This window comes from Periplaneta americana, chromosome 7 (assembly GCF_040183065.1).
Source record: "Periplaneta americana isolate PAMFEO1 chromosome 7, P.americana_PAMFEO1_priV1, whole genome shotgun sequence".
In the NCBI taxonomy this organism is placed as follows: Eukaryota; Metazoa; Arthropoda; class Insecta; order Blattodea; family Blattidae; genus Periplaneta; species Periplaneta americana.
The window spans coordinates 45,154,286-45,168,411 of NC_091123.1; positions in this window are offsets into that span (position 1 = coordinate 45,154,286).

A 14,126-nucleotide genomic window follows, 5' to 3' on the forward strand; every position below is an offset into this window, starting at 1 on the left:
ATATATATATATATATATATATATATATATAAAACACGCACAGTAGGACTTCAAGCTCCGGACAACCCGATCAGTTTGATGATATGATTTGTCCGTGCACAATAATATGATTTATATAGGCGGTACACTGATAATGAGCAAAATTATTGAACATATTGTAGTTCAGAGAATATAAAATAGAGTTGCGCAGGAGAATTTATACTTAAATTGATTTGATTCACTCTCTATAATACGCTATGTGCATTGTATCAGAATCAAGCAAAACTTTGAAAAAACAAGACGCAATTAAGTTTTTTCCTATTTCCGAGATTCTTTTATGCACATAACAAGCAAGTAGCGTATATTATTTTTTGCACGATTATTGCAGTTTAAATTTAAATAAATGAATTTTATGAAGCTTTGTTATATTTTTGTGCAATATGTAAAATTAAAAACTGTTGTAATTTGAACGTAATGAGAACTGTGTGTAATTTTTTTTTTTTTGTAGACAAATTTATTTACCGAACGTTCCTATGAGAATTTATACCCTGTTGTAAATAAAGTTTGGGTGATAATGATTAGTTTATTCTGAGAATTTGTGTTGAAAGATTTAATAATTTATTACATTAATTGTATCGGCAAACCATAGTCTAGTACTCATAGCTCCTGACAACAGTGCATGGGGTGTTAGAGATCGATTCCCGGTTAGCGTGCATGAATGTTTCCTTAATGGAAATTGTTTCTGAAATCCAGGTTAAGGTCACTTCTGGCGACACATATTCATACGTGATCATCCTATATATATCATCATTGGAGAATCGTAACTCCGCCTTCCAAGCTCCCCAAACCTTAGAAATTAATTACATGTAAATCATAGAAGAGAAGACCACAAATATTGAAAGACAATTTAATGGAATTAGGAAAAAAAAAAAAAAAAAACATTAATTATATCATGACTGATATTGTGATCAGTGATAATGTGATTTCTATGGGTTAGTTTGGAACAGGATGGAAATGATGTTTTGGTAACACAGTAATTAATCTTAACAAGATAGTTATTTATGAGGTTTCTATAGTAACCAGTCATATTGTGCTATATATAATCAACTTTAATGGCATGCCAATTACAACGGTAAGTCGTAAGTATATATATATATATATATATATATATGAGGCGCATCCAGAAAGTAAGTTTCCCTATTAAAAAGAAAAGAACACACGCTTTTAGGAAAACATTTATTGGCAACAGGTGCAGCAATGTTTCAGATATTTTTCAACATAGCCACCATCAGAATTGAGACACTTGTCGTATCGTGGGATCAACTTTTGTATCCCTCTGTCGTAGAACTCTGCCGCCTGTGAATGGAACCAGCGTGTGACAGACGTCTTCAGCTCTTCGTCGTTGCCAAAACGCTCACCGGAGGACAGGAATTTCTTGAGGTGCAAGAAAACATGAAAATCGCTGGGAGCAAGATCAGGACTATAGGGTGGATGATCAAACAACTCCTAGCCAAATTCCGTCGAAACAGCTGCTGTGCGCCGAGCCGTATGTGGACGAGCATTGTCATGGAGGAGCACAACACCTGCAGTAAGCATTCCACGCCTCTTGTTTTGAATGGCACGTCACAATTTTCGCAGTGTTTCACAGTAACGGTCAGCGTTCAGTGTTTCACCTCTTGGAAGCAAGTCAATGAGCAGAATGCTCTTCCTGTCCCAGAACTGTGCACATCACTTTCCGTACCGATAGCGTCTGTTTGAATTTCGCCCTGACCGGAGATCCACTATGCCGCCAATGCATTGACTGGTGCTTGGTGTCCGGGGTGAAGTGCGAAATCCAAGTCTCATCGCCCGTGATGATCCTGTCGAGGAACTCGTTGCCGTCATCGTGATACCGTTGCAGAAATGTCACTGCTGCTCCTAAACGTTGCATTTTGTGTTCGGATGTCAGGTTTTTCGACACTCACCTGGCACACACTTTTTTGAACAGCAGGTGCTTAGTGACAATCTCATGCAACAAGGATCGCGATATCTGCGGAAAATGGCTGCTCAGCTCCGTAATCGTGAAGCGACGGTTCTCCATGGCGCACTGCCGCACCAGCTCAACACGATCATCATTGATGAGGGACGGTCGCCCACTGCGCTCTTCATCATGGACACTTTGACGACCTTCAGAAAACTGCCTACACCAGCGACGCACCATTTGCTTACTCATGATGTTCGGCCCATAGACCTGACAGAGCTGCCGAAGAATTTCAATTGGCGCAATGCTTTGTGCATTAAAGAACTTTATCGCCGACCGAACCTCGCAGGCGGCGGGAGAAGGAATAATAGCTTCCATTTCGGACCACTGCTGCCACGCTACTGGCACCAGGCGGGACCTGTCCGGCTGGCATATGATTGATACGTCATAGATCTGTTACGCATGCGCAATTGACACGGCTAATTACGTTTACTTTGAAGGGAAAAATCGGAAAACTTACTTTCTGGATGCGCCTCGTATATATGTGTATGCTAGTCTCTACACTAGGTTAACATCTTGTCCCACGGCCCGTAGAGGCTAGTGAGGCTCGCTGTGATGCACTACAGCCTGTGGATTTGGACGGGGAGGGCACAGGTAAAATAAACGGTAGTACGGTACGCCTGGATGTTGACGGGACAGATAGACGCACCGCAATGTATTACCTGTTTTGTTAATCTTGTACATTAATTATTATACTAATTTATTTTCTATTTTGCGCATTTATTGTGGTAATACACACTAAGAACTTATTTCATGATATAATCAGTCAATTCATTTCGGAGTTATGTTATATTATTCTTGTATCTGGACATAAAATTTGCCATTTATTGAAAAATGTTCGGCATATCTGGATTAATGGGAATTGTTCCTGGAATCTAGGTTAATATCACATGGGGGACATACTGACACTTTGGACACTTAGGACACACAATTAGTGCAAAGTGGATGTATGTCTGCCTTATGAACGGAATTACATAAATAATGTGTAGCCTATATTTGAGGTATTTATAGAGGGTAACGGAATTTTGTGCCCATTCTGTACAATCGTGTAGAATAGGCCACGAAATTAAATAAAACACTAATATTAATCAGCGGTGAACAGTTTTAATTAATTTTATGGCCTACTCAACTTGATTTCACATACTTATTTGTCTCAAATTTCAAGTCTATCAAACAACTTTAATAAATAGTTAACTGGTGAATGGGTAAAATTTCTGCGGAATCATACATAAAATTTAATAGATATTCGGAATATGTAAATCTTAAAATAGGTATAATTTAAAAGCAAAATTTTTAGTGTCACATCCTGTACGTCTGAATAACTAACGTTTTTCTAACACTGGTTTCATATTGTACGGTTTAGCTCCAACAAATATTGTATAAAATTGTTGTTTGTATAATTAAAATTTAAGACGTTATGAGTAATATTCCATAGGTAATGAAGGCTCTGTATACAAAACTGTTGTGAAAAGAACACACTTTAAGTCGGTCTGGGTAGCGTAGTTGGTCTAGTACTTGTCTTCTGTGCTCGAGGTTACGAGTTCGATCCCAGCCCAGGTCTATGGCATTTAAGTGTGTTTAAATCAGGTTTAAGCCACAGTCGCATTTGTCGCATTTTGCTACTCGAATTCTAAAAATGCAAGAAATTTTGAATGTATATGAAGAGTCCACTGCAAGAATGATGGATGTCATTTGGAATACATTTTGCAGGAGAAGCAATTGAAAGTTTGAAATGCTTAGCGCTCAAACCTTAACTGTGATTTTCCGATCATTACTGGACAATGACTATCAGTGTTAATGCCATATAACTCTGTATGTACATTCTATATGTCTTAAGCTATGCATTGACAGTCTTGGTTTATTTTCGACAAGAAAGTGACATCCATCATTCTTGCAGTGGACTCTTCATTTGTGCAAAAATGAGACAACCACATTGGACCTCAGAAACAAAGATAGTAATGGAGAAAATGAAATCAGAGATGTGTTTGAACTAAGCTGAATTTAAATGAAATGCTAATGGCATGGGCAATAATCAAAAAGGTATTGAGCAATAGATATTCAGGAATTGATGTCAAAGAGTTGGTGCAATTATTCATGTAAGTTAAGTGAAGAATTTCTTCTAATTGATTTATATAATTCCATCGCATACTGTAAACTGTGAGCGAGGATTTAGTTGCATGAATCTTGTAAAAACTGGAATTGGAAACCGCCTTTGAGTAAAAGGAGTTAGCACTCTGCTATCAATAAATATTGAAGGATCTACTAGCAAAGATTTTCAATGTCCAGAGTGCCCATAAAATAACGTATTTTAATGTGATGTAAATTCAGCAGTAATTGACTCTAAACATACCTATGTCTCGTGATTTACTTACATAAATATATATAGGGAATGATAAGATGGATTGAAAGTAATAAAAATTCAAGAAACAAATTATATAACTTTTTGTTTCTGCAGACTTGATTAATTTTATCTTTCTGCACAATTATTTATAATATTGAACAAGCATTTCGCAATTTGAGGAAATATAATTTTTCATTTGTGCATCTTTACTACAATTATTTATTTTCTAGCTTAAACCCCGGTTTAAATGCGACAGGCTCATATCAGTAGATGTACTAGCATGTGAAAGAACTCCTGCGGGACAAATTTCCAGCACACCGGCGACGATGATATAACCTCTGCAGTTGCGAGCGTCGTTAAATAAACCATAATTGAGGGACTGGGTGCAAGAAGGCCATTTTACAGGATGTGCCCTTTTTGAGTAAAACGCTTTATTGTATTCTCTGATCTGTTATGCATATGATCACCAAGTTGTAGTTTAATATTGTAATCATAGAGGTCAGGAGGACTAAAAATGTAAAGACGTGCATAGGTAACATTATTACAGCACAGTTTAGAATATACAGTCGCGTCCACACCTGTGGAGTAACGGTCAGCGCGTCTGGCCGCGAAATCAGGTGGCCCGGGTTCGAATCCCGGTCGGGGCAAGTTACCTGGTTGAGGTTTTTTCCGGAGTTTTCCCTCAACCCAATACGAGCAAATGCTGGGTAACTTTCGGTGCTGGACCCCGGACTCATTTCACCGGCATTATCACCTTCATTTCATTCAGACGCTAAATAACCTAGATGTTGATACAGCGTCATAAAATAACCCAGTAAAATAAAAAAAAATATAAAAAAAATATATACATTCGCGAAGCTCAATAGGTAGTAAATATGCAAACATTAGATAGTTGTTCACCACTAGGATCGCTAATATCGCCTCATTACAGGCAATGCAAAATAGTACCGTCACAGTCTATTGTTTCTAGCACCCTCAAAACTCAAGCTTCGTGACTGTATATTATAGTTTGAACTTTCAACATCAATTTTCTCAAAACTTGCATTTGAGAGAAATGCCTTTCTTGCATCCAATTTCTCAATTTAATTTTAATTTAACATTCTTTAATTAAATCAAATAAAGAATATTTGTAATTTGTGACCCTGTTAGTGGCCAACCTGCTTTTTTGAATCATGTTTGGTCAAATCAGATCGAAGTGTTAGCTCCTTGTTGGAAATGAAATGAAGTTCAGAGTTTAATAGTTGGAGAAGAAGAAAACCAAAACTTTGAGAAGTTGGTGTAACAATTTACTTCACAACTGCTATTCTTTCTTTTCTTTCTTAATTGAGTATGCCGTGTTAGTACTGGGAAAGAGGTGCGGTGTTAGATCCATTCATTACATTTTACGTTGATTCTTCTTCACAGTAATCCTTAGTGATCATGGGTGGAATTTTTCCGAGGAGCTAAAGCCAATATCTGGAGCTAGAGGGAGACTGAAAGCGCTTCCAACGCAGAGAGCATAGCTGAAGGGGATCCGTTTCGCGGAGACCCAACAACGTCTTGGTACTTCTCCTTAATTGGATTTAGTCACCTGGTCAAAAATCCTTTTAATATAGGTTATTTAGACGTTGTGGGGCTTCCCCTTTTACTGACGGCAGTAGGCAGTCGACTCTTGGCTTGTCTGACTGGAATATAAAATGTGCATGCATGTTGAGCATGGGTAGGACATTTAATGAACTTTTCATCTTCAGGGTTCGATAAGCAAGCAATTCCTATTGGAGCCGCTGATTGGTCATTTGGAAAGTTCCATCCAATCAATTACTGTGGTTTAGTCATGCGGAGAGGCAGATTCGATGAAAAGGTAGTGCGGTGGTGGAGTGGGTATGGAAGAACTTTGAATTTAGCTGGCGAGTGCAGGCCGAAATCTATTTTGCGCAGTTTGAAACTCTGCGGAATTTCTAGCATTAATAGATTTGATTAAAACAATAGACCGAATTTGCACGATAGTCTGGAACTGCAGACTAAGGAGGGCGCTATGTTCTACAGTGTGTTCCATTCAACGTGGAGACAATGTAGTGGCGGCGTATTTCATCTTATACAGGGACATAATTTTATTTTTACTAACATTTTTAATATTAACTTCCCTATACATCTGGATCAACGCCGTTTGCTACCCCCTTCCACTATTGGAGTTCGATGATACTGGCGTAATATACAAACAAATCACTTTACTAGGTATAGGAGGGAAGAAAAGTAATTCATCCATTTACGTAAGCTAGGAAATATTGCGCTTTTGAGTTTGATCATCTTTGTCATCCGAGGCTTCTGTTGAGACTTGAAAGTAATGTGAAAATGACGCTCAATGGGTTGCTAGCCCAAAGAGGTGTAATTGGTTGGGTTCCCACCTATACAGCATTTCCTCTGCATATGCTGAAAAAATATGTAAATATAATAAAACAATGGGGATCATTAATAAAATCATGAAACCTTCACTAGTACAAAGACACACAAGAATAGGCTTGTATAAAACCTTAGCACAGCCATGGTAGTGAAGCGTGGACTGTGAAGAATAAAGATGTCAGTAGAATAACAGCAAGTGAGATGAGGTTTATGAGAGCAACAGCTGGATATACTCGCTGGGATCATAAAAAAAATGAGGACATAATGCAAGAACTTCAAATAGAACCCATTATGCAGTTCATCAGCAAATATCAACTTCAGTGGAAGGGTCATCTCGAACGAATGAATCGATGCAGAATTCCAAAAGCACTGTTTCATTACCATCCATATGGCAAAAGATCTCTAGGCCGTCCAAAGAAGAGATGGACTGAAAATTCTAGTTTGAGACCGTAACAGGCCACTTGGCCTAATACTTGTTAGGATGATGATGATGATGATGATGATGATGATGATGACTTTGATCATTTTCATTAGGTTTGTGTTTAATTAAAATACAGTACAGTATTAACAATGAGTGTTTTTACTCACGAATTGAGCTGTCCATGTGGACGCATTCATTATGTAGTGTATATTATACTGTCTACAGCACATTAGCGTACAATATAGAGAATGAAGTTAAATTGAAAAATAATCATAATATGGATATTTAAACACATTTTAGAAAATGATGGCCGTTCATTTCGATACAGGCTTCAGTTCTAATGTGCATATTATCGCACTATAGACTATTGTACCTAATCCCAGTTACCAGTTTCGTTCTTCGTACTAGTAACTCATGTTGAAATAATTCTGTACCTACTCTATAAAAGAGTATTGCAGTTTCTTATTACAAAAATCGGTATAGAAAGGTCCTACAACCTGTTTTTCACTACCGTTTTTTCCTTCTATAAATCATCTAACAATTCCTTCCTTTTGCAACGGTACTCCATTCTGAAACCAAAATAAATGTCGAAAAATTTGTTAATTTTAACTTTTCTAACTATTTGATAGCCAAATTGAACATAGTTTTGCTTTAGAGAAGAAATTAACTAATACTGAGAATATTCGTATTTTAGACGATTCATTTGAAATACGCCAATAAATATATTTATCTAAATCTTATCAAAAGGGGCAAGTATGGGCAGTTTTACCTTTCGAGATTATTAAGTAAACATGTGAGACTACACATTGGTCGAGGAAATAACATGAGGCTATGTAAGGCAATTTTTGTTATTCTGCATAAAGACCGAACTTAAAGAATCACAAAATAAAATTGTACATAATATGGTTGGCGGCCGGGTAGCTCAGTTGGTAGAGCAACTTGCTACGGACTGGAAGGTCCGGGGTTCGATCCCAGGTGGTGACAGGATTTTTTCTCGTTGCCAAACTTTCAGAATGGTCCCAAGGTTCACTCAGCCTCCTATAAAATTGAGTACCGGGTCTTTCCTGGGGGTAAAAGGCGGTCAGAGTGTGGTGCCGACCACACCACCTCATTCTAGTGCCGAGGTCATGGAAAGCATGGGGCTCTACCTCCATGCCCTCAAAGTGCCTTCATGGCATGTTACAGGGATACTCTATAAAAGAGTACTTTACGTACTGTAAATTCAATCTTCACTTCTGCCCGATCCGAGAAGATAAAATTACTCAGACATACTATCTACTGTCCGTCCAAGTGGTTATGTTGTAGGGTCGTAGAAAGGGAGGAAATCACATGACAATTAATTACTTAACGAGGCCCTATTATTTAAATTATTTTGAACAGTTGTATAATATTACGTAGACGTCCAATTCCTAACAGAAATTAATGTTCTCAGAAAAGAGCTAAGACAGCCCAGCCTCTAGCTGCCGAATAAAAGCTGGTGGGGGAAACTGGGTTACGACGTAGGCAAATGGACGACAGTACCTGTGCGAAAATGATTCAATATTGAAAGCTCTTTCGTCACTGGAAAACGCGAACATATTTTTGGAACGTACTGTTTACTATGACCGTAAGGCTACTATAACTGTATATGCGGTCTTGGATCTGTGTGGAGGACGGCTGAACTTCATTAGTAGAAGGGGTGGTAGTGAAGTACATTAAAAAACTCGGGTACAATAAAAATTGAAGTAAAAATAAAATTATGTCCCTGTAAATCTTTGTGAAATGTAACTGTCCAGTCGCAGGGTAGAATGTTGACATAAGATTCGCTTCGTTCTCAATTGGATTACGAAGATGAAACATTTTAGTGAGGTTTTCCGTGTGTTTACTTCATTTCTGTATAAAAGTATTGAAACTTTTCCTTCAGAACTGATATTAAAATATGCAATACTGTGTTGAAATTATTTACAGTTTGTTTCACGAAGTCATCAAAATATAGCCTAATTATCTTTATTTTGTTCATACAATTCTAAGTCATATGACTTATCATCAATAGGGCCGTGACATCGGTATATTTGTATTAGCCTGATGTGAACATGAGACGCCTCGGACAGAATGTAGTCGACGTGTTTCAAGTACAGGTAACGGAAGCGATTTGACACACCTAAGCAAGCACGTTCCGTGTTTTGTATACGATCATTGCGTGTTATAAAATCAATACAATAAGATTATTGTATAATAAAGGATAATATCGGAAAGGTCTAAAATGCTGGTGAGGTTGAGAATAATTATTGGAAATCATACTTAAATTGTCACAAATGTGGTAAAACATAAGTCTGAAAAGATGTTTTTTTTTTTATTTTGAGTTCTGCATTGCAGTTTTAGAATACCGAAAACGTATATGGCGTACAATTTTCTTTTTTCTATATTTAACTGTTACATTAATTAATTTATCTCATAATTTTCTTACCTTATTTTTCTTGCATGTTGTACGCTTAGTTTCGGTTCCTGCTGCAATAAACAACAATATTCATTTTCAAAGTTTCAAATGAAAATGACCGCCGAGTGTCGGATCGTATAACATTGTATGCAAACCCAGCATTGTCCAGTTTTTCCTATTTTCAGCCTTCCTCTTTGTCTCCCCATATGATCCATGTATCTTAATGTTGTCAATCATATGATATCTTCTTCTCCCGTTCACTATTCCTTCCAATGCATCCTTCAGTAGGCAGTTTCTTCTCATCCAGTAACCCAGCCAATCCCTTTTCCTCTTTCTGATCAATTTTAGCATCATGCTTTCTTCATTCACTCTTTCCAACATAGCTTCGTTTCTTACTGTGTTCATTTCACACTTTAATAAGTAATTGAATTTAATTGTTTGTATATATATATATATATATATATATATATATATATATATATATATATATGAAGAGTCCACTGCAAGAATGATGGATGTCATTTGGAATACATTTTTCAGGAGAAGCAATTGAAAGTTTGAAATGCTTAGCTCTCAAAGCTTAACTGAGATTTTCCGATCATTACTGGACAATGACTATCAATGTTAATGCTATGTAACTCTCTATGTACATTCTATATGTCTTAAGCTATGCATTGACAGTCTTGGTTAATTTTCGACAAGAAAGTGACATCCATCATTCTTGCAGTGGACTCTTCATATGTTTCACTCTGTTTTCTCTTTCTTTCGTATCTTGCACTTATTTTATTTTTATTATTTTTGTGAAATTTGGTATGAAGTTAGACCAATTGTAATTTTGATTATTAATGATAACAGGAGTAATAACAACAATTATTTTTGTTTTACTATTTTATTATTAGTAGTATTATTTTTTTTCTTTGAAAATGCAAACACTGCATGCAGTAGTTATGGCACGAATGGCCCTACAGGCTCGTGCGAAGGATCTTGTATACATGAGTTTGTATAATTGTGTATCAATAAATGCACTTCATTCATTCATTCATTCATTCATTCATTCATTCATTCATTCATTCATTCATTCATTCATTCATTCATTCATTCGTTCGTTCCATTTCACACGCTCCATCCTTCTCTATATCTACATTTCAAATCGTTTCAATTCGTTTCTTTTCACTTCGTCGCAATGTCCACGTTTCTGCCCCATTCAATGCTACACTCCACACAAAGCAATTCACTAGTCTCTTCCTTAGTTCTTTCAAAAGAGGTCCGCAGAAGATGCTTCTTTTTCTATTAAAAGCTTCCTTTGCCATTGTTATTCTCCTTTTGACTACTTGGCAGCAGTTCATGTTACTGCTTATATAGTCCCGTCGCTCTAATTTCCGGCAGCCAATCACGTTGCAGGTCGGCTGCATTTAAACGTGTGCGTACTGTGATTCGCTGGTGAAGACGTTATGCATTTCCTAAGGCTCGATAAATACTTAATGTAATCGCCCATCATTTTGGCTCTTTCGTTGGCGTTCGCAGAAAGCATACGAGGACGTTATTTGCCGCTCAATTATTTGCTGAATTACAGTGCGTTTGATTTATTAACATAGGAGCTACGACATGATAATGTTTAATTGTGTGGCAAATAGATTCATCGTCTGGTAGCTCGGCAAAGAAAGAACAAAAATGGCGAACGACACTACCTACCTAGACTTTATAGAGCCTTCACTTCCTAAGACGTAAGCAAAGAGGACGAGTCACGCCGGGAATAACAGCGCCACGCCTAAGGTCATAGTATTAATATCCTAATAGGATTCGAATTCAATACAACGATGTATGTACTCCATTTAACATTACGTTCATCGCGTTCTTCGTCATAGTTTATATAAGGTTCGATCTCTAAACCCCTAAGAAAATACAGCATGCAAATATCGTCTCCCAAACTTGCAGCATGAAATGTTATGTTTGATGATAATTTATTCACGCTGTCTGCCGTCGAGATTGTAATGCAGAGGTGATGTGTTCTTCTCTAGGCGCGTGTTTGCACGCAGAGGGACACAGGGGGAGGGGCGCACTTGAGCAATCGATTCTGGTTACAATAGCTGGCCGCCTTCTCTATGTTTCTTTATCCCGAGCTGGATGAACGTGACAGCCATTGCATTAATTTTCATTTGATCAGTTTTTCTTCTCATAACGGTCGATAATCACATCTCGTTGCTTGTATTTCTTCATACTCTCATTCCAAACGGCTTATCTCCGGCGTTCAGTGACGTATCTAAGGTATTATATCACGGATATTGAGGTGAAAGTTGTAACTTTTCATGGAGAATAACTCTAAGAGAATAAATCTGAAGTATGAAAAATAATGCTCCCTGCAGTACTACGTGGTTTAGATTTATTACGTTTTCCTGGAGTATTCAAATCGATCTGAATACGATTACCGTACTGAAACTTTCATGGAAACGGGGATTCAAAACTATCTGAGCCTCTCAAGGTCGATAACGGTACATCTAAAAATTCGGATCGGCTCATATTCAATACGGATTGAGTTTGCAAGAAAACGGATATGGTATTCAAATCGATCTCAATGCATTAAGCGCGTGGACGATCGTCATTTGTTTGATGTGTCAGCTGTTTTACCAACAGCGAGGGCAACTATGTATGTTGAAAAGACGTGTTGTAACGTATAATATATATATATATATATATATATATATATATATATATACAGGGACATCATTTTATTTTTACTAACATTTTTAATATTAACCAGGCTATACCTTTTGCTACCCCTTCCCACGACTGGAGTTCGATGATACTGCGTAAAATAAAAACAAATCACTTTACTAGGTATAGGAGGGAAGAAAAGTAGTTAATCCATTTACGTAAACTAGGAAATATCGCAATTTCGAGTTTGATAATTTTCATCAAGTTTTTGTGTAATCAAAATACAGTACAGTATTAACAATAAGTGTTTTTACTCACGAACTGAGTTATCCATGCGAACGTATTCATTCTGCAGTGTATATTATACTGTCTACAGTACATTAGCGTACAATATAGAGAATGAAGTTAAATTGTAAAATTATCATAATATGGATATTTAAACACATTTTTGAAAATGGTGACTGTTCATTTCGATACAGGGTTCAGTCCTTTTGTGCATATTATCGCACTATAGACTATTGTACCTAATTCCAATTACCAGTTTCCTCCTTCGTACTAATAACTCATGTTGAAATAATTCTGTACCTACTCTGTAAAAACGTACCTTACGTACTGTAAATTCAAACTTCACTTCTGTCCGATCCGAAAAAATAAAATTACTCAGACATGCTATCTACTGTCCGTCCAAGTAGTTATGTCGGAGGATCGTAGAAAGGGGAGAAATCACTTGACAATTAATTATTTAACGAGGCCCTTTTATTTAAGTTATTTTAAACAGTTGCATAATATTACGTAGACGTCCAATTCCTAACAGAAATTAATATTTTCAGAAAAGACTAAGACAGCCCAGCCACTAGCCTTTACAGCCGCGTGAGCAGAAGGAGGTGGGGAAAATCGAGATGCGACGTAGGCAAACGGACGACAGCACTTGTGCGAAAATATGATTCAATATTGAAAGCTGTTTCGTCACTAGAAAACGCGAACATATTTCTGGAACGTACTATACTCAGTACTGCTTGGCTGCATGTACGCGGCCTTGGTTGTGTTGGGAGTTTACTAGTAGAAGGGGTGGGAGTGAAGTACATTCAAAAACTCAGGTACAATAAAAATTGAAGTAAAAATAAAATGATGTCCCTGTACATATATATATATATATATATATATATATATATATATATATATATATATATATATATTTTGAAGTATTACTATTCTTCATTAACAGTCAGAATATTAAGTTTTCATGCGCATCATTAAGAAAACGCAACATTGTGTACAGCTATGGTCTACAGAATAACCAATAAGCTATCATGTTAATGACATGTTAACCAACATAACTACTTTCCAAACTACAGCTACCGTATTCAATTCGTTTTCAATACGTATCGAAAACTGCATGAAAAGAGGGCTCGGGGGGGGGGGATCGTATTCAGTACGGTAAATGTATTCAAATCGATCTGAATACTCTATGAAAACGTAGTAATTATCAGTCATGACGCAGGCGTTCTAGGTTCGAATCCCGGTCAGGCTTGGGGGGTTTTCATTCAAAAATCCATAGTGTCTCTTGTGGCGTAAGAGATCGTAGTTGGAGTTTTGCTCGAGGCTGGTTCACAATAAACCTGGAACGACAACGACAATGAGAACGAGAACGGAAATACATTCATTTTAACATTATTTCTGTTCTCGTTCTCGTTGTCGTTTCCGTTACCGGTTTATTGTGAAGCAGGCTTCGGTGTTCTCCCGTTTCCTTGTGTTTGGATATATAATTCCGGCCGCTCTCCATTGCATTACGATATTCATAGCATTCTCTGATCATTAGCTGGCGAAGTGCGGAGGAAATTGGCCTGAGGACATGTAGGGTTGTTAACATAAAAGCTGGATACAAACTGAAACTTTGCACAATCGGCTGGTTTTTAGT